Source organism: Notamacropus eugenii, chromosome 5, assembly GCF_028372415.1.
Source record: "Notamacropus eugenii isolate mMacEug1 chromosome 5, mMacEug1.pri_v2, whole genome shotgun sequence".
Taxonomy (NCBI): Eukaryota; Metazoa; Chordata; class Mammalia; order Diprotodontia; family Macropodidae; genus Notamacropus; species Notamacropus eugenii.
Genome location: NC_092876.1, coordinates 188,142,304 through 188,164,221, shown reverse-complemented (window position 1 = coordinate 188,164,221; position 21,918 = coordinate 188,142,304). Strand labels below are relative to the sequence as shown.

At 37.7% G+C, this 21,918-nt stretch overlaps 1 pseudogene; it reads left to right on the top strand.

The window, feature by feature from the left end:
* The window catches only part of LOC140507777 (mitotic spindle assembly checkpoint protein MAD2A pseudogene), a 57,683-nt pseudogene that overhangs the window by 2,714 nt on the left and 33,051 nt on the right, over positions 1–21,918 (top strand).

Sequence of the window (21,918 nt, the reverse complement as noted above, 5' to 3'; positions counted from 1 at the left end):
TATCAGTTAAACTTTAAATGGTAAAACTAACATTCTATTGTATAATGCATAATTATTCCATTATCTACACATTTGTAGCCTGCTATAGGACTGGTATTGTGAAATCAATTTTAGTAATTTGAAGATTTTAGTACTACCTTCTAAAAAATGGATTAGTGTGGAACAATATTGTTCAGTAGATTGAGAATATATGAAGAGACAGAAGCTAAAATATAATTAATGTTCAACCTCTGAAAGTCATGGGTCCCATGATAACACTCCAGGCCTGGAGTCAAGAAGACCTCCATTCAAATTCAGCCTCAAACACTTAATAGCTGTATAACCCTGGATAAGTCACTTACTCACTGTTTGCCTTAGTTTCCTCACCTGTAAAGTAAGCATAATAAAGCACCTTCTTCGCCAGGTTGTTGTAAGGATTACATGAGACAATAGTTGTAAAGTGCTTAATATAGCACCTGGCATATAGTTAAGTGCTATATAAATGTTAGCTGTCATTATCGTTATTGTAGCTTAATAAGGAGGTGATATGTTCTAGACTATACTGGAAGAGGTCCAACTATTAGGATTTTTTGTTTTTAAATTTTGGTTTTGATCCCGAATAGTTAAAAGCATTAGGAATCCCATCAGTTATAACAATGACTGTAACTAATTTTGTCATTGAAAATGACAGTTGCTTCTTTGAAAATCTTCCATTGATTTAAATAGTATTGTTATCAATGTATAAGCTGTGCTTATAATGCTCTAGATTTTTCTACTCTTATTTGGCAGGACAAAACTGATTTTTAAAAATACATTTTTTTACATTTTGTCCTGATTGAGACTTAAATGACTCTACATGGTGAAATAAAGTTAACATTAGACCTTTAAAAAAAAAGAGGCTAGATCAAAATTTATTCTGCATGCATCAAATGACTTCAAAGATCCAAGAGTTGTTATTACACTTTACAGACAAAGCATAAATAAAGTTACATTATGCTGAAAATAACCATGGACACCATACCAATATCAAAGGTATATATGCTCCAAGTGCCATAGCATTTAAATTGATGAAGGAAAAATTAACTGACTTTCAAAAAAGTCATAGTAGTAGCACAACAACTGTTGGACATTTAAATAGTCTTCTGTCAGAATTGGACAATCTAACAAAAAGATAAAACTGAAAACTATAATTGAACAAATTGCTGAAGAATTTAGATCTAGAAGATTTGTGGTACCTTCTAAACAGGCCACTACAGAATGTATGTATGTGTATATATATGTGTGTGTGGGGGTATGTATTATACATATTATATATGTATATGTATATTATATATACATATGTATATTTCTCAGCATTACATGATACTTATATAAAAATGAATTACATATTAGGGCACAGAGGTAAATATAAAAAGAAGAAATACTAAATATACATAATGAAATGACTAATGAAATAAAATAGCAATCATTTCAAGGAAGACAAACAAAAGACACAGGCCCAAAGGGAGGCTTAATAATGGCATTCTAACATAATGAGCATGTTAGTCAATTAACATTTATTAAGCACCTATTATGTGCCAAGTACTGTGCTAAGTTAGGGGCAGCTAAGGTGGTGCAGTGGACAGAGCACCAGTGCAGGAGTCAGGAGGACGTGAGTTCAAATTTCACCTCAGACACCTGATACTCACTAGCTGTGTGACCTTGGGCAAGTCACTTAACCCCAATTGCCTCACCCTGGATCATCTCCAGTCATCCTGATGAATATCTGATTGCTGATTCAGATGGCTCTGGAGGAGAAGTGAGGCTGGTGACCTGTACAGCCCACCCTCACCCGAAACAAAGTCAAGTACAAGTCATATCATTATTTCTGATGACATGGTCTTCTTTGGCAACGAAAGACAAGTACACACTGTGCTAAGCACTGGGTCAAAAAACAAATCATAGAAAAGATAAAAGAATCATATGAAAGAAAAATACAATGATGAGACAATATACCAAAATTTCTGTGAAGCACTTAAGACAGTAGATGTGACTAGTGTCATCACAATGTTATCAGAATAATTTTTTTTAATTTAGCTTTATTCTAATCTGAGCACTATCTTACTTGGAAAAAGAAATGCCCAAAATGACAGTCTCCCCATGCTCTCATACATGTGTCTCCCACACAGAATATTTTATAGGCACACCCCTGGAGAATCATTCTCCTAAAACCATTCAAACCTTCTTTGATTACTCCCCTTAAGGATTCTCCCCTAGCTGGTCACAAGTGACCTGAAATAATCAAGACATTTTCTTCTCATTAACACATGAATCCCTTCTAGATGTAGGGGAAAGCAATGACCTTAACCAGATATGAGGCATTTCTAATCCTTAGTCAATTCATTTTCTCAGGCCTTACCTTTCTTTCTTGACCTTTTATGTACTTTTCCAAGCTATTTAGTAGTGGCTATAAAATAGAAAATCAATAAAACAGATTCAACATACATAAGCAAATGAATACACTAAAAGGGTTTTGTAGTAACTTTTTTTTTTTTTTTGGCAAAAATGGAATGACTATCTCAGAGAATGCCTAAATTGATAAAGATCCTGGGGGTTACACTTCTTCCCAGTGCAATCAGGACTGGGGAGGGAGAAGGATAGAAAAGTTTCAAGGATAGCTAAAGTTTGAAAAATCTTTCTGGAGAGAGACAGGAGGGGTGTAGGGTTGGGTGGATGTGGGGGGTTGGTGTGAGTATGAGACAGACAGATACATAAGACACAGAGAGAGACAGACAGAGACAGAGAGGCAGAGAGAGACATAGACAGACAGAATGCAGGGCAGTGAGGACCCAGGTATTGGTGGCAGCAAGTGGATGACTTTTTCCCGGAGTCTGTCTCTAACCTTCAGAGTGGGCTGGAACGTTTTTATTTCACTGTCCCAAAGTTCAGATTATTAAAACAATCCAGAGAACAATGATGGAGCGATTCCACTTCCTTTTTTTCCCTTCTGTTTTATTGCCTCTAGCAGTGGACTCCAAGGTTGATTACTGAGGGTTGCTTTGCTATCTAAACATGTTGCTTACAGATTATTTACACTTTTAACAGTGGTTCGCTATATTAAGATAAGATAATTTTAAGGCACCCCGAGTTTGTCTTTTTGCTATACAGACTATGATAGAGAGAAGGGAAACCTGTAGCTATTTGATTACACCAAGTTCCACTGGCTGTGGAAACACCATTCTGGCTTGGCAATCAATCAACTGCCTGGAGGTTTGGAGCCATTTATGAATTATATTTTCAATTTGTATTTTAAAGGGTTGTTTTTTCTTTTAGCTTTACAGAGAAAAGAAGCCACATGGAACTTGGATCTTTGCCCTAGCCTCTCAGGAGCTAATCTCATTATCTCTAAGCAGACTGGTCATTGCATGCACCAGAAGCCTCTGTGGGGTTTTTGTCCACCTTCTAAAGAGAGACTGAGACTCTGCTTAGCTAGACCTTTTGAATTCACCCCCACCATTATAACAGGAACTGGCCAATGAGCTCAGTGCCTTCAAATACGTACAGAGTACTCATGGTACTGTTTCCCACATAGGGGAGTCTGGAAGGAGATTCTTTGGAGAGACTTTGGAGCATAGTATGCTTTCTATAAGTATTGATTAGCTGTGTCTAGGAACCTCAAACTAGAACTAAGAAATTCAAAAGGTATTAACCTTAGCTTTTCTTGATTTGACTTTTTCCTTTGCGCTAATTTCCTTCTGCTAGAGTTTGATAAATACGAAGACAGTGAGTACTGGAGTACAAACTCACTATTTGACAAAAACTACTGGGAAAACTCAAAAGCAGTCTGGCAGAAACTAGGGTTAGATCAAGAGCTCACACCATATACCAAAATAATCTTTATATGAATACATGACCTAGATATAAATATCTTTCACAACTATATATAGGGGGAAAGTTCTTGACCAGATAAGAGATAGAGAGGAGTATAGAAGAAAAATATGCAATTTTGATTACTTAAAATTGAAGAGTTTTAGCACAAACAAAATCAATGCAAAGGAAACAGTTAACTAGGAAAAAAGTCTTCCTGATAAAGGACTGATATTCAAAATCCAAAAATATAAAGGAACTATGAACTGGTTTAAGCATTTTGGAAAGTAGTTTGGAATAACTGTCTAAAAAACTGTGCATATACTTTGACCCAGTGATAGCACTACTTTGACCATATTCTAAAGAGATCAAAGAAACAGGAAAAGGACGCATGTAAAAAAATATATTGATAGCAATTCTTTTTGGTTGTAACAAAAAACTGAAAACCAAAAGTTACCCATTCATTGGTAATTGCTGAACTAATTATGATATAAAATGTAAAGGAAATATGTCATAAAAATTGTAAAAGGGATAGTTTCAGAGAAACCTTGAAAGACGTATGAACTGATACAATGTGAAGTGAGAGGACCAAAACAATTTATATAATAACAAAAACATTTGAAAGAAGAACTTTAAAAGATTTGAGAACTGTAGTCAATAACCAGCTAGTCCAGAGGATGGATAAGGAGGCATGCTATCTGTCTCTGAAAGTGGAATGATAGATTCAAGGTACAGAAAGAGAAATATATTTTTGCATATGGCAGATATGTGTATTTGTTTTGCTTGACTCTGCTTATTTGTTTCAAGGATTGTGTTTTTCTTTTTTTGTTGGGAGGGGGAATTTAGGGGAAGATAGAAAACAAGCATGTAATTAGCACCTACTATGTGCCAGACACAGTGCTAAGCCCTTTACAAATATCTCATTTGATCTGCACATTTAGCACCATGAAGTAGGTGCCATTATTATCCTCATTTTACATTTGAGGAAACTGAGGCAAACAGGTTGAGTGACTTATCCAGGGTCATATAGCTAGTAAGTGTCTGGGGCTAGATTTGAACTCAGGTCTTCCTGACCCTAGGCCTAGTACTCCTGGGTCTAATATACCCTCCCCAATATATCCTTGACACCTAGCTACCTAGTGGATTAGAAAGGACAGAAAGGCAGGCAGTCAGGAAAGTAAGAAGGAAGCAAAGGAGGTAAGAAAGAAGGAAAAAAGATAGGAAGTACAGAAAGAAGGAAGGACAGAAAGAAGGAAGGAAGAAAGGAAGGAAGGAAGGAAGAAAGGAAGGAAGGAAGGAAGGAAGGGAGGAAGGAAGGAAGGAAGGAAGGAAGGAAGGAAGGAAGGAAGGAAGGAAGGAAGGAAAGAAGGAAGGAGGTGATAAGTTACCCTTATTTCTCAAACTAGATTCTAAAATCCTTAAGTCATTTTTTTCTTTTTTACAAAAATAAATACCTTTTGTATTTATATCACATTCATTTCCAAAAATACATTCCCTCTCCCATTGAGCTAGTCTTCCTTTGTAACAAAGATTAAAAAAGAAAGAGAAGAAAAGTCCAGCAAAACCAGATGAACCCTGTCTGACAATTCATGCAATATTAAATTCCAATAGTCCCACACTTCTGCAATAAAGGGAGAGAGGCACTTTTTTTTTCAATTCTTTTCCCGATCCAGATTTGTTCACTATAATTACACAATGTTCAGTTTTGTTTGGAAGAGAGTCAGTGTGGTATGGTGTAATGGGAATTGGTTTTGGGATCAGGAAGACCTCTATTCAAGTCCACCTCTGACCTGTACTGGCTGGGTGTCCCAGGAAAAATCACTTAATCTCTTGGTGTCCCAAGATAACTTTAGCTTACAGTTTGCAAAATAGGTATCAATCAGCATTAGTAGAAGAGGGTTTCCTCATCCAGGAGGGAGTTCCTTTTACAAATGAAATCACAAGTTTGGTCCACAAAAAGCAAAAACCACATTTGAAATATTTTTTCCAAGTTCTGCTTACTTCATTATATAAAATTCATATACATTTTTCCATGCCTCTGAATTTTTTTTATAGTTATTGTTTCTTACAGTATAATATTCCATTACAATATAATATTACAATATAATATTCATATACCATTCCTCTCTCAATGGGAACTTACTTTGTTTCTAATTCTTTGCTTACATAAAAAGTGCTGCAATGAATATTTTTGGCATGTAGAGAATATTTTTGTTTCTGAACTCCTTGTAGTATGTGTATAGCAATGAGATATCTGAATTAAAGGGTATAGACATTTTAGTCATTTTTTAAAAGTATGATTTTACTTGCTTCTCAGGGCAGTTGGACACAACTCCACTGAAAGTATATAAGTATGTAAAGATTACAACTTATTTGATATTCTCATAAGAACCAAGAGAAATCCTTAATGCTGTTGAGAGGTGCAGAATTTATATAGATAGAGATAGATATGTATGTATGTATGTATGTATATTTGGACATGGCCAACAGTCATTTGTATTACTTGATTGTGCATGTGTGTTACAGTTTTTTCTTTTTTTTAATTCATGGGTGGAGATGGGAAATACAGAAAATAGATTTCTGTTCATTGAAAAAATTTAATTTAGTTTTAAAAATTTAGAAGAAAAAATAAGATGAAACTCTGTGGTCTGAAAACAATGTGAGACATGCAGCTCAAACTAGTGTTCCAAAGAGTATATCTGCCTAAGTCCAAAGCATTATGGTAAAATCTTGAACCAGACCTCCAGAGAGGTTCCTTAAATTTGCCTGTTTCTGAACCTAACCTAGAACTCAAGACATTGCTGAATGAAATGAGTTTAAAGGGTGGATTTAGAGTCAGAGCATCTGGGTGACTCTGCTATTTGCTCACTTTATAACCTTGGACACATCCATTCCAGATCTCACAGGCTCACAGATTTAGAGCTGGGAGGGATCTTAGTGGTCACTGAGTCCAGCTCCTTCATGTTATGAATGGAGACCCTGAAGCCCAAGAAGGTTAAATGAATTCCCTTAAAGTCAGTCAGAGGTAGATTTGAACTCGAGTCCTCTAAGTTCAGACTGAGTGCTTTCTCCATTGTGCCATACTGCATCAGTCTTCTGATCTGTAAAATAAATGGGACACTTAGATTAATTCTCTAAGCTCACTTCTAGTTCTAAATCTATGATTCAGCAGTTCAAACTACTCTGTCAAAGGGTGGAGGGCAAATCAAAGTGAGCACACTAGCAATATCTACTCAAAAATATTAGCAACTAGATATGCCTTTGGTTCAACAAGCTGTTCTTTTAAAATACAATTGTACCTAGCTAGTCAATCTCTGACACTTTAGTAAATAATTTTTCCAGTAGAATCAGGCTAATTACCCTTTCAGGATTTAAAATTGGAAAAGGTCATCTATGTCAATCCACCCATTTTTACAGATTGAGAAGCTGAGTCCCAGAGAGGTTAAGTGATTTACCCAAGGTAATACAGGCAGTATATGATAGAGCCATTATTTGAACCCTTGGCCTCTGACCTTAATGAGAGTCTTGATAGGGTAAAAAGGGAAAGATATCTAGTAAGTAATATATGTAAAACGCACTGTAAACCTTAAAGCTCTATATAAATGCTTCCTAGTGTTATCTTTTAGAGCCTGCTGGCTGATCTCCCAGTTTCAAGCCTCTCCCTACTCTAGTCTAGTCACATTTCAATATGATCTTCCTAACTTACAGGTCTGACCATGTGACCTCTTCAATAAACTCAAGTAGCTCTCTACTCCCTCCAGGATCAAATATAAAATTCTCTATTTGACTTGTAGAGCCCTCCACAAGCCAACCTCTTCCTATTTTTCCAGTTTTCTCATACTTTGCTGCCTATCATGTTACTCTACAATCCAGCAGCATGGCTTGGTTCTTCACTGACCATAACACTCCATCCCCTTACTCCACTGTCACTGACTGCTCCTTATACCTAAAATGGAAATGCTTTTGCTTCCTGGCTTCCTTTAGGACTCTTACCTTCTACAAGAAGATTTTCCTAGAAGAACCAGGAGAACGTTACAGCCACATTGTTCAATGACTAACATTGATAGGCTTGGCTCTTCTCAGCAATGCAAGGTTCTAAGACAACTCCTAAAGGTTCATGATGGAAAATGCTGTCTCCATCCAGAGAAAGAATTACTGAGTCTGAATGCAGATCGAAGCATACTATTTGCTCTCTCTCTTTTTTGTTTTGATTCTTCTTTCTCATGGTTCATTCCATTGGTTCTAATTCTTCTTTGCAACACGACTAATGTAAAAATATGTTTAATGTGAATCTATATGTAGAGCCTCTATCTCATTGCATGTCATCTTGGGGAGGGAGATAAGGGAAGAAGAGGGAGAGGGAGAAATTTTGGAACTCAAAAGCTTGTGGAACTGAATATTGTAAATTAAAAATAAATAATTTTTTTAAAAAAATTACAAAATTCATAAAGCAAAAATAAATAAATAAATAAATGACAAGGTTTGATACTTTAAAAAAAAAGAGGATTTTCCTAGTACTTTCCTCCCTGACCCCCACCTCCAAAGCTAGTGCCCTTCTTCTGAGATTACCTCCCATTTACCCTTCATTTATCTTGTGCGTACATAGTTGTTTGCATGTCTTTTCCCCATTAGAATGCCCTCCCCTTTTAAAGTCAGAGACCATGTTTTTGTATTTCTTTATTTCCCCAGCATTTAGCATAGGTCCTTGCATGCAGTCAGCCCTTGATGATTATTTGTTGATGATGATTTCCTGGGATGGACCATATTTCAAGAAGAGAAAGTAGATTCTTCGGGAGATTTTACAAGAGAAATGTCAGATTTTGGTCCTGATTTGGAACTTGGGAAAGATAGTATCTATAGCATTTATAGTGCTCTATAAATACTGACTGAGACCAGTTCTTTCTCAGGTTATGAGTTATAGCCCTTAGAAAAACTAAGTCCTGAACTTTCATCTAACTCCCTGAAAGAATTTTATAAATTATAGTCCTTATAATTTACCTTAAATATCAAAGAAGTTTAGAAAATATTTGGAAATATTTAATACCCTTTAGTCTTTATCCAGGTAGGAACTTCTGGAAAGTATGAGAGTGCTCCAGAGAAGTGATTTTTCTAACAGTCAGCTCATTGTTCTGTTTTGCAAGTGTACTATGAACTGAACATTTCATACTGCCTATGGCTCCCGCTCTCCCAAATGAGGAGGCCATTCCCCTCTCTTCTCCCCTCTTCCTCTTCTCCTATCACTTAGTTGCCCTCTGTCTCTTTTGTTAACCAAGGTTAACCCTTCCACTTGTTCATGTGATCCCATTCCATCTGATCTCCTCCAACAGATTGCCTCCTCTGACATCCCTGTTTTTTCACTTATTTCACATTATTTCTCTCCCTCTCTACTGGTTCATTTCCCACTGCCTACAAACATGCTTATGTCTCCTGTATTCTCCAAAAACCCTCACTGGACCCTTCTATCCCTAACTATTGTTCTCTCTCTCTCTCTCTCTGTCTCCTTCTCTCTTTCTCTCTCTGTCTCCTTCTCTCTCTCTCTCTCTCTCTCTCTCTCTCTCTTTCTCTCTCTCCTTTCTTCCCTCCCTCCCTCTCTTACTTTGGAGGCAATCAGGGTTAGGTGACTTGCTCACGGTCACACAGCTAGTAAGTGTCTGAAGTCATATTTGAACTCAGGTCCTCCTGATTCCAGGGCTCTATGCACTGCACCACCTTCCTGCCCCCATTATCCTATAGCTCTTCTGTCCTTTGTAGCAAAAATCCTCAAAAGGCCATCTAGAATAGTGACCTCTACTTTCTCTACTCTCACTCTCCTCTTAACCTCTTACAATCTGATTTCTGACATTATCATTCCATCAAAACTGCTCTCTCCAAAGTTACTCATGATCTTAGTTGTCAGATCCAATGGCCTTTTCCCAACCTGCATCCCCCTTGACCTCTCTGCAGCCTTTAACATGGTTGATCACTCTCTCTTTCTAACTTTCAGGGATATCACCTTCTCCTAGTTTTCCTCCCACCTTCTCCTTCATCCTCTGTCTCCTTTGGTGCATCTCCCTTCAGCTCATGCCCTCTAAATGTAGGTGGCCCTCTGTCCTGGGCTCTCTTCTCTTCTGCCTCTATACTATTTCAGTTGGTGGCCTTATCAGTTTCTATGAATTAAATTACCATCTCTATGCTGATGATTCCCAAATCTACCTTTCCTGCCTCAATCTCTCTACTCACCTCCAATCTCCCATCTCCAAATGCCTTTCAGACATCTCAACCTGGATGCCCAGAAGACATCTTTAACTCAATATGTCCAAAATAGATTTCATTATCTTTCTCCCTAAATCCTCCCCACCTCCTACCTTCCCTGTTACTGTATCAGACAACACCATTCTTTTAGTCCTTCATACTTGCAATCTAGGCATCATCCTGGACTTTCATAATCTCAGTTACCTACATCCAATCTGTTGTCAAAGCCTGCCAATTTTACCTTTGCATCATCTCTTGAATATGCCATCTTCTCTCTTCTAATACTGACACTACTCTAGTACACACGCTCAACATCTCATTATTGTTGGGTCTGCCTGCTTTAAGTCTGTCCCCACTCCCAGCCATTCTCCATTCAATCACCAAAGTGATTTTCCTAAAACACAGGTCTGATCACGCCCCTTCCCTACTTCCCCCAGTCAATAACCTCCAGTGGCTCCCTATTATCCTGGGGAGCAAATACAAAATGTCCTGTTTGATATTCAAAGCCCTTCAGAATCTAGCCCTCTCTTACCTTTCAAAATTTTTATACCTTGCTCTCTGCCCGGTACTCTTTGGTTTAGTGACACCGGCCTCCTGGCTGTTCCCTAAACAAGACACTCCATCTCTTGGCACCAGACATTTTCTTTGTCCCCCATGCCTGGAATGCTCCCCCTCCTCCACTCTATTGACCTCCTTGGCTTCCTTTAATTCCCAATGAAAATCCCACCTTCTGCAGGAAGCTTTCTCCAAACCCTCTTAATGCTAGTGCCTTCCCTCTGTTAGTCATTGACTCTTTTTCCTCTATACAGCTTACTTTATATATTTTTATTTGCGCGTTGTTTCCCGCATTTAGATTTTAAGCTCCTTGAGGTCAAGGACTTAGGCCCATTTTTTTTTTTTTTTTGTGTTGTTAGTGTTTAACATAGTGCCTGGCACATAGTAGGTACTTAACAAATTTTGATCTGTTGATTGATTGATACTGAACATCCCTTCTGGGGATGTGAAAAGAATTTGGAATTTGTCTATTTTCTAAGACAATGGAAAATACCTTGCTTTTCAATATTTTATTCCCTTGAATCTTGCTGTAGAACAAGTTTTCATGGAATAACTTCATTGCACACTGGGGTTGAACACTGGCAGGAGGTTTGTTAGCTGGGCCTCTCTCTCTCTTTTGTTTCTCTGTCCATCCATTTGGCATTTAAGATAGTGCATGGGAGATAGGGAAGCCATTTCCTGGAAATGAAAGAGCAAATTCCTCTGAACATTCCACATGGGGTGAGGAATTGCTTCTCGGAGGGAAGGAATTGAAATCATTTGACCATCTCTCTTCACCCTCAAGCTCGATTTCCTGACATTCTAAGAGTTTTTCAGTGACACATTCCTTTGGGTGTGTGAACTAACCAAACAGGGTGGAGGCCAGCATCGGGTGCTGTGAAGGGGCTGCCCTTTTGAATGAAGCTAGCTTCTCATTTCCAGTTGAGCCTGATACCAATCTTTTCCCCCCTTGAATCAGGATAAAGCCTGACTCTCAAAAAAATCAGTTCATTTATGTGACTAATGCTAAAATAAACAAACAACTCTCCCCTCCTCCAGATTCTGAAGTAGCAAAATCGTTAGATAAAATGTCACCAAACTTCAAGTCACTGGTGGCTTTCTAGGCTAACTGTTGTCAAGCCCACATCGCTCTTCTCATGGTACTAGAATCCACAATAGTTGTTTGGGGATTCCTGGACCCCCAGTTTTTCTATTTCCTAGCTCTGGCCAAACTAAACAGTCGTCAAATTTTAAAGTAGCTCAGAATTAATTCCCCAGCTGGCAGTGCTGACGTTGCCTGGGGCATAGCTTCCTAAGGTTAGGGAAATTCCAGCCAAAGTCCCCAAATTCTTTTAGATCCTTCTGCTCTCACACAGCGTGCAAAATCAAGCTAAAGGTCTTGAGAAAAGCAATGTGTTATCTGTGGGCTTCCAGACATAACTGCGCCTTCTTTAGTAATCATCCTAAATTTCTTGTTTTTAGGCTTTTAAAAAAATCGTTATCAAAGACATATAACTGTATTCTCTAATTGGTAGCACATGGTATTAACTTCAGCAGAAAATACATTTCCTCCTTCCAGATTTGAGAAGATAATTTGATTTGTTGGATTGAAGACCCACAGGGACCAAATGGGATTTATCTTTAGTTCTGTAGCATTACTTAGCACACTGAGTAAGCCATATCCACAAATTATAACTAGGCTGGGCCTACCGGTACTTTCTCCAAGGGCAACAAATTTAGAAGAAGCTAAGATCATTTGGAAGCAGCTAGGTGGCTCAGGGGATAGAGGGCTGGGCCTGGAGTCAGGAAGACCTGAGTTCAAACCTTGACCTCAGACACTTACTAGTTGTGTGACCCTGGACAAGTCACTTAACTCTGTTTGCCTCAGTTTCCTCAACTGTAAGAGGAACCACAGGTGGAAATGGCGAATCACTACAGTATCTTTGCCAAGAAAACCCCAAGTGGGGTCATGCAGAGTAAGACAACAGAACATCATTTCCAGTTCTTTAGTCTTACAGAAATAATGAAGTTTAACATCTGATTATAGGATCATAGGATAATAGGCCTACAGCTAAAAGGGATTGTAGAGGTCATCTAGTCCAACCTCCTGATTTTAGAGATGAGGAAACTTAGTTTCAGTGAGATTAAGTGATGATACATTGAACCCAAGTTCTCTATCTATCTCTTTCTATTAGAACCCCAGGGTTCTAATCCTGCCTCCTGTATATGCAGCTCTCTATAAGCCTGTGCATAATGGTTTGCTCCATAATGGTACCTAGGCATTCCTATTTTACAGATGAGCAAATAGACACTCAGATATTATGTCTTTTACCTGTGGCTCCATTGTTGGTAAGAGTCAGAGGTAGGGGAGAAACCTAGCTCTGTCCTGACCCCAAATCCATTCCCCTTACCATAACAATATGTTGCCTCTCAATGACCTATGATTTCATGGAGGTACTTGTTCTACTCATACAGATCACAATTCCTCTATGACCATACTGAAAGATTTGTATGGTTGCTAGTGATGAAAGATTCATCAGTCAACCTAGTGATAAGCCTCTCTCAACTTAGCTAAGCTATAACCTGAGCAAGTCAGCTGAGAGTAGCCAGAGTGGGCCAATGAAGGAGAATGGTCATCTTGGGGGGAACCTAAGGGTACCTGATACCTAAAGAAAAGAGGTGAGATAAAGAAGGATGAATAAGGAAGTTGGAAAAGGAGCATAAGCACATTTTTTCTGTTATGCTTAGGACCCAAACTGTCTGAAAGAATTCTTTACCACAGCAAAGGGTTAGTTCTTACAGTAGGATTTGAGGGGCACTGAGAAGGCACTGCCCCCAAATAGCTCCTGTTTTCTTTGGGAGATCCAGAAATTCTGCCATGAGAGATTCATTCGTTCTTTTAAAAATATTTTACTGATAGCTTCTGTTTTTTTATATCACAGTTCATTTTCCAATGCAAAACTCTCCCTTATAACGAGGAAAAACAGTTAAGCAACTGACAGGCCACTCTTGTATGACAGAGCATGAAAAATTCTACACCTCTAGTCTACTGTCTCTCTACCTAAAGGAAGAAAGTATGTCATATCATCCATCCTCTGGGACCAAAATTGGTCACTGCATTTAATCTGAGTTTGATTGTCTTGAGTGCTGTTTTCATTTACATTAGTGTAGTCACTGTGTATATTACTCTCAGTTCTGCTTTCTTTCCCATGTATCAGTTCACAGAAGTTTTTCCATGTTCACATTTCTCTGAATTTCCCATTTTACTTCTTTCTTAAAACATATTACCATTCTACGATGTACATAACTGCAATTTGTTCAGCCATCTTGCAACTGACAGACATCCACTTTGTTTCCTTATTTTGTTTGGGGTTTTTTGGTACTACAAAAAGTGTTGTTATGAATGTTTTGGTATATATGAGACCTTTCTGCCACTGACCCCTGTGAAGTCTAGTAAATGGGATCTTTGGGTCAAAATGTTATGAGCAATTTAGTGACTTTCTTCACATAATTCTATATTGTTTTCCAAGAAGTTAGCCTAATCCATCACACTACCAACAGTGTATGAACATACCTATCTTCCCACAGCTTGAACTATTTCTATCCCCCTACCCTTTTTATTTTGCCAATTTGATTGATATGAAATGAAACATCATAGTTTTTTTTAATTGGCATTCCTCTTATTGTTGATAGTGTTGCATTTCTTATGTTTGAATTTGAATTTTAAAAAATCTATTGAGTATTTCTAACGTATGAAGAATTGTGCAAGGCACTGGACATACAAAGGCAAAAGTGACGTAGTTCCTGTCCTCAAGGAACTCACATACTATTGTGTATAAAAAGTATACACAGATAGGCAAATACTAGATAGATATAAAGTAATTCAGGAAGGAGAGAATGGTCATAATTGTATTATCAGGAAAGGTCTCATGGAGGAGGTGGGAGTTGAGGGATACTTTGAAGGAAGATAAGGATGATAGTTGAAGTGAGTAGGGGGTGCATTCCACTCATGGAGTAACACATTTGTGCAAAGGCAGGGAGAGAAAGAACTTTGTTCATTTTATCTTTTGAGATCTCTACTATCCTCCATTTGATTATGAATTTCCTCCATATCCATGGTTGTAAATGTAACTCCATCCAATCTCTTCTAATTTTAAAAATCAATTACTTTTTGCATTCTAGTTCCTTATCCATTTTGAATTCACTGTAGCTTAGGGCATAAAATAATAATATAAAACTAATTTCTGCCAAGTTCTTCCTTTTTTTTCAACAGTTCTTATTGACTAGGTAATCCTTCCTAAAACAGTTTATATTCTTTGGTTTAAATGAACAGTGTATTATTATCGCTTTTTGCTTCTAAGTCTTGCTTGTATAAGACCTACTTACCATATTTACCTCATTTTAAGCTTAGAGGTAATATAGTGGCCTCCAAGGCCCAAGTGCTTCCCTACCCTTTGACTTTGGAGTTTATTTTAGATGAAAAGTTATGAGTACAATCACAATCACTCCAAGGTCTTGGTTAGGAAAGTTCCCAACGTTGAGACAGAGATTTGGCTCTCTGCCTTATTTTTATTTTCACCCATCTAGTTAACCTCTGGCCTCTTTGTAGTTGAGGCATGATTCAGGTTGTCAGAAATATTTGAGTAATGAAGCAGCAGACTATATTATGGTGTCTATGGCTAGATACACAACAGGAAAAGAAGTTAGAGAAAGACCAGATATTTTTATTAGATCTTCCTTTATTTGTTGAATAGATGGGTACAATTGGTAGTGTCAACCTTGGTCTTCTGCTTCCAGATGCCTCTAGGACCAAGAGTCCTCCTCAGTGTCTCCTTTCTCTTCCATGGCTTTCTCATCTCCATTCTCTTCTCTTTCTTCTTTCACTAGATGCCTCTAGATTGCTGGTTCTTTTCAGTTCAACTCTCCACTTCCAGACCATTGGAATCGCTCTGTCTTATTCTGAGGAAATTCCCCCTTTGCATGAAAGCTCCTCAGAGAATAATCAAGTCTTTGATCAAATGGATTTATTAGATCTATGAGATATGCAAGTCTTGTTCATACTTAGTTCTAATTGGTTGACTTCATCAAGAGGTGCTCTTACTTAACAAAAGTAGTAACTTTTAAGTGGGATAGGATAATCACGAGATTTCCCCCCTCTTACAGTTGTCTAGCTTATTCTATGGATTTACCTTGACATTTTTTAACCAGAACCAAAAGGTTCACTGTTTCCTAACATAGTTGAAAGATGTGATGTTAGGCCAACTTCTCTCCTATTTTTTTCATTATTTCCCATGAAATATTAAACTTTGTATTATTCCAAATGAATTTCAATTGACATAGCCCTAAATTTATATTTTAATTTAGGTAACATGGTAGGTTAAGAACTGACTTAGACATGGTGTAGCTGGTAACATTTTACGTTTTACATTCTACCCAAGTAGATGATCTAGGTGAGGAAATAAGTCTTCAGATATGTGGCCAACTGGAGGAGAGGAGGAGAGAGATCCCTCTAAGGAACATGAGGGCCCCGATTCCTGTTTAGTACCTTGAGAATCCTTTGGGTTTGGGGGAGAGGAGTCATGACAATGTCTAAGGATGTTCACACTAAAAATTGCTATTGGCATGTCAAATTATTTTATGGAATGATTGTACCAGTTCACAACTCCACCAACAACACATTGTTATTGTTCACTTGCATCCAACTCTTCATGGCCCCATTTGGGATTTTGTGTTGCCTTTTGTGGGCAAAGATAGAATGGTATGCCATTTTCTTCTCTAGTTCATTTTACAGATGATGAAACTGAGGCAAACGGAGTTAAGTGATTTGTCCAGGATCATACAACTGGTCTGAGACTGAATTTGAACACAGGTCTTCCTGACTCCATGCCTGGTGCTCTATCCACCATGCCAAGTAGCTGCATTAGTGTCCTTTATTTTTCTACATCCCCTCCAGCATTTGTCATTTTCCTTTTCTGTTATGTTAGCCAATCTGATAGGTGTGAAGTGGTACCTGGTGTTTTAATTTTAATTTCTCTAACCAACAGTAATTTAGAGCATTTTTATATGACTAATGATAGCTTTAATTTCTTCTTCTAAAAAATGCCTGTTCTTATCATTTGACTATTTATCACTTGACAAATGGCTCTTATTTTTATACATTTGGCTCAGTTTCCTACATGTTTGAAAACTGAGGCCTTTAACAGAGAAACTTGCTGTAATTTTTCCCCCTTGTTTTCTGTGTTTCTTCTAATTTTGGCGGCATTGGTGTTTTGTGCAAAAATATTTTAATTTCATGTAATCAAAATTATTTATTTTACCTGTCATGATCCTCAATATCTCTTGTTTGGGAATAAACTATTCCCTTATCCATAGACTTCACAGGTAATTTTTTCCACATTCCCTTAATTTGCTTATCATGCTATCCTTTTTTTCTAAATCATGTACCCATTTTGAGATATTCTTGGCATTCGGTGTGAGATGGTGTTCCATGACTATTTTCTGCAAAACTACTTTTCAGTTTTCCCATTGGTTTTAGTCAAATAATGAGTTCTTGGCCCAAAAGCTTGGATTTTTGGTTATATCAAACTCTAGATTAATGCGGTCATTTACTATTGTGTATTGCATACTAAATCTATTCCCCTGATCTACTGCTCTGTTTCTTAGCTAGTACCAGCTTGTTTTGATGGTTACCAGTTATGTAATGTAGCTTTGTAATATAGCCTGAGATCTGGACTGCTAGGTTACCTTCCTTCACGTTTTTTTTTTATTGTTTTCCTTGATATTTTTGTCCGTTTATTCTTCCAGATGAATTTTGTTACTATTTTTTCTAGCTCTGAAAAATAATTCTTTGGTAGTTTGATTAGTATGGTACTGAATAAATAAATTAATTTAGGTAGAATTATCATTTTTATTATGTTTCCTCAATCTTCCCATGAGAAATTAATATTTCTCCAAATGTTTAGATCTGTCTTTATTTGCGTGAAAAGTGTTTTGTAATTGTGTTCATAGTTTCTGGATGTGTTTTGGCAGGAAAAATCTATACCTGTGATCATATTAAGGAAGGTCCCTTCTGTGCCCATTTTTAGGATTTTTTTTAACATAGTTCAGAGCTATATTTTGTCAAAAACTTTTTCTGTCTATCAACAGAACTGTAATGATTGTTATTTATGTGACTATACTCATTGTTTTCCTGAACCATCTTTGTAACTATGTAACTGTATAAGTCCATCATTGTCATAATGAATATCTTTTGGACTACATTGTTGTAGTTTCTTTGCTAAAATTTTATTTAAAATTTTTGTCTCCTTAGACAACGAAATGGGTTTATAGTCCCAGTTCACTGCTTTATCCTTCCCTGGTTTGGGTATCAAGACTATATATATTTGTATTACAAAGGAGTTTGTAGAGTGTGTCTTATTTTTGCATATGTATCCTTCAGTCAGGTGGCCTTGCAGATAGAGTGCTAGACTTGAACTTAGAAGACCTAAGTTCAAATTCTGCCTACTAGTTCAAATACTAGTTGTATGACTAGGCAAGAGCTTAACTTCTCTCAACTTCAGTTTCTTAATCTAAAATGACATAATTATGCTTCCTTCTTCACAGGATTATTGTGAGGATCAAATAAGATAACATGTATAAAGTGCTTTGCAAATCTTTTAGTGTCATATAAATGATTTTCATAGTCAAGAGTGGAGAACCTGAAACCTTGAAACCACAAGTCCTTCTAGGTCCTTGGCCTTTTCACCAAACCCAAGTTTTACAGAACAACTCCTTTATTGGTTTAGTCAAAAAGCCACACTTGAGGACCTAGAGGGTCACATGTGACCTCTAGGCCCCCAGTTCTCCTACCCTTGTTGGCTATTTGATAGGGCAGCAAGGTGGCACAGAAGATAGAGTGCTGGGCCTGGAGTCAGGAAGACTCATCTTCCTGAATTCCAATTTGGCCTCAGACACTGCTAGCTGTGTGACCCTGGGCAAGTCACTTAACCCTGTTTGCCTCAGTTATTCATATGTAAAATAAGCTAGAAAAGGAAATGGCAAACCACTCCAGTATCTTTCACAAGAAAACCCCAAATGGAATCATGAAGTATGGAACACGATTGAAAGATACTTGTTATTGTCAATTTCAATGCAGAGATATCAACCACTCCTCAAAATGTTGTATATAATTACCCTTCAAATCAATCTGAAGAGGTTGTTTTTTTCTTTGATCAATAATTTCCGGCTTGCTTAATAGCTGATACTTCTATAGTGCTTTCGGATTTGCAAAGCACTTTACATACTTATCTCACTGGATCCTTGCAACAGCCCTAGGAAGCAGCTGTTGTTATTATCTGATGTACAGGGGAAAAAACTGAAACTTTAAAAAGTTAACTGACTTGCCCTGAATTATGCAGTCAGCAAGTGATGGAAGTAGGAATGCACCAAGGTCTTCTTGCTACAAATCCAGAACTCCATATCCTATGCTAGTTGTGTTAAACTCAGAGAAATAGAGGCCTCTAATCCACACATCAAGATCCCATGCAAGCCCATATATCTTATTGCATTTTTACTTATTTTACTAAGTATATCCCAACTACCTTTTAATCCAGTTTGAGCCACATCTTAGAACCCCATATTTGACCCTCCGTCACTATATCATACAGCATCATGTTTGCCTTTTTTTTTGTGAGACTCGGTAACTTAAGAAGTCTATTTCTTGTCTTGTTGATTTGAGGGTTTTATGTTTTTGTGGATAAATCATCCATTTCCTTTAAATTCTCACTTTTGCCATCTATAATTGTGTATTGTCATTACAGATGACTGTCTCTATTTCTCCAATTTGTCATAAATTTGCCTTGTTCATTTTTTACTTTTCTCTTTTAAAAAAATACATGGGATAATAGGATTGTGGATTTAGAGCTAGAAGGACCTCAAATTCCCTCTTATTAGTCTCCTCTCCCTAAACTTTATAAAGTTAATGTTCCATAATGTTTTCATTTCTATTTTATCTATTTCTCCTCTAATGTTTGACATTTTTTTTTATTTGTTACAGATATGTTGGTTTCTAATTATTTAAAATACAAATTCAGCTCATTAACCCTTTGTTTATTTTGTTCATATATGCTTTTGTTGATATGCTTCATCGGTATACTGAGAACTGCTTTAGTTGTATTCTATATATTTTGACATGTCTTATTAACATCTTCTTTGATGTATATTATTTCTATAACTTATTTTTCAGTTCACTTATTATTCAAGGTGTTCTTAAACATGAAGCATTTGATAAGTGCCTACTATGTTCCAGGCATGGTGGGTACAAAAACAAAATGAAAACTGTCCCCATTCTCAAGGACTTTGGGTCCAGGGCATGGGTGTCTCCTACAGCAACAGTTTTTAAATCTCCCTGCATATTATCAAGGAAGATAACATGTGCCTACATAAGTAGATATAGAATATAAAATAAAATGCAAGGTAATTAAGGAGGGAGGGCCCTAGTAGTGGAGGGGAAAGGTTTTGTGCAGAAAGAAGCACTTGATATGAGTCTTGAAGGAAGCAAGGGATTCCATGAAGTGGAGTCAGGGGTGAGCCTGGAGTTAGTCAGAGCTTGATGTATTATTCTGTCGATTGTTTAGACTTAAGAAAGTGATGGAGAAAATGTGAATAACGTAGATGTTGTGTGTTCTTTTTTTTTGAAAGCTAGCTACTAAACATTCACCAGCATAACCTTGGGTGGAGGTGAGGAAGGAATGCATTCCAGACATGAGGAAACAGATAGTACAAAGGCAATTAGACAGGAGATGAGTGGCTTGTTGGAAGAACAGCAGGGAGCACAGTTTGACTGAACGATAGAATGCAAGGAGAGGAGTGATGCATTAGGAAGTTTGAAAGTAGACTGCAGCCACATCACAAAAGGCTTTAAGTAAAAGAATTTATATTTTATCTTAGGAGCAATAGAAGGTCATTGGAGTTTAATAAGTAAGGGAGTGACATGATAAGACCTGCCCTGAAGGAAAATCACTTCCGCAGCTGTGGGGAGGATAGATTAGAGTTGGGAGAGATTAGAGACTGGCAGATCAAGTAGGCAAAATAACAATATTCCAAGTGAGAGGGAATGAAGTCCTGAAATAAGGTGGCTATGTGAAAAAGAGAAGGGGAAGAAGCTGGGAGATATGGATATTAGAATGGCAACATGTGGCCACTGATTTGATATATGAGGTAAGGGAGAGCTAGGACTTCAAGATATTGCCAAGACTGTGAACCTAGGAGACTCAAAGGAAGGTGGTACCCTTGATAGAAATAGGAAAGTGTGGAAAAGGGAACAATTTGGGGGGAAAGAGCATGAGTTCTGTTTTGGTCATGTTGAGGGTGAGATGTTTCTAGGGCATCTTTTTGGAAATGTCCAAAAGGCTACTGGTAATGCAGAGTTAAATTTCAAGGGAGAGACTCTGTGTGTGTGTGTGTGTGTGAGTGTGTATGTGTGTGGTTGTGTATAACCATATCTATGTCTATGATTCTATACACATACATATATATGTGTGTGTATCTACACTTACATACACACTTCTTTGTGTACTTATGTATTTATTCACTCATTTATTTGTATGTATACATGTGTATGAGCCATCTGCATGTTGACCTGTTGGGAGCTCATCAAATTACACTCAGGAGAAAGTATAGAAGAGGAGAACAGAGCCTAAGACAGAACCTTGGGGAACACCCGAAGTTAGAGGGTCTGATAAGGACGTGTCAGCACAGGAAATGCAGAAGTAAGTAGAGGGGGAGAACCACAAGAGAATCCAGGAAGCCAGAGAGGTCAACAGTAGTACTAGAAAGACTTAGACTGGCTAGTTTTTGAGGAGGCCTAGGTCACTAAGTTCTCTGGGAATCGTATTTTTTCCTAACTGGGGGAGACAGGCAGCTATGGCAGGGCATGGGTTTCTCCTGTAGCAGCAGTTTTTAAATCTCTCTGGACCTGCAGAACCATGCAGAAAGTGCATCCTACCATTTGACCTATATCCTTGTCTACTTGCTCTGTGTACCCATGACATTTCCATGAGGTGGAACTAAGAAGGAGCAGTACTCCATGGGCAGGGAATCCTACTGAAGGACCTTCTGCCTCCAAATGGAACCCATTTACTGGGCCACAGTCATTTAACCCCTAGGGCTGAGTGGAAGCAGTATTCATATTCTATACCTGCCTCCTTTTCTTCTCTCATTTCCCCACCTTTTCCTGTTCTCTCAACATGTATGTGTGGGAGGGGGGTGGGTATGGAGGGGAGGGAAATCAAACAAAACCCTAAGCCCCCTGTTATTTTGACCCCAAGTGGGGGAGGGATGTGGCTCCCT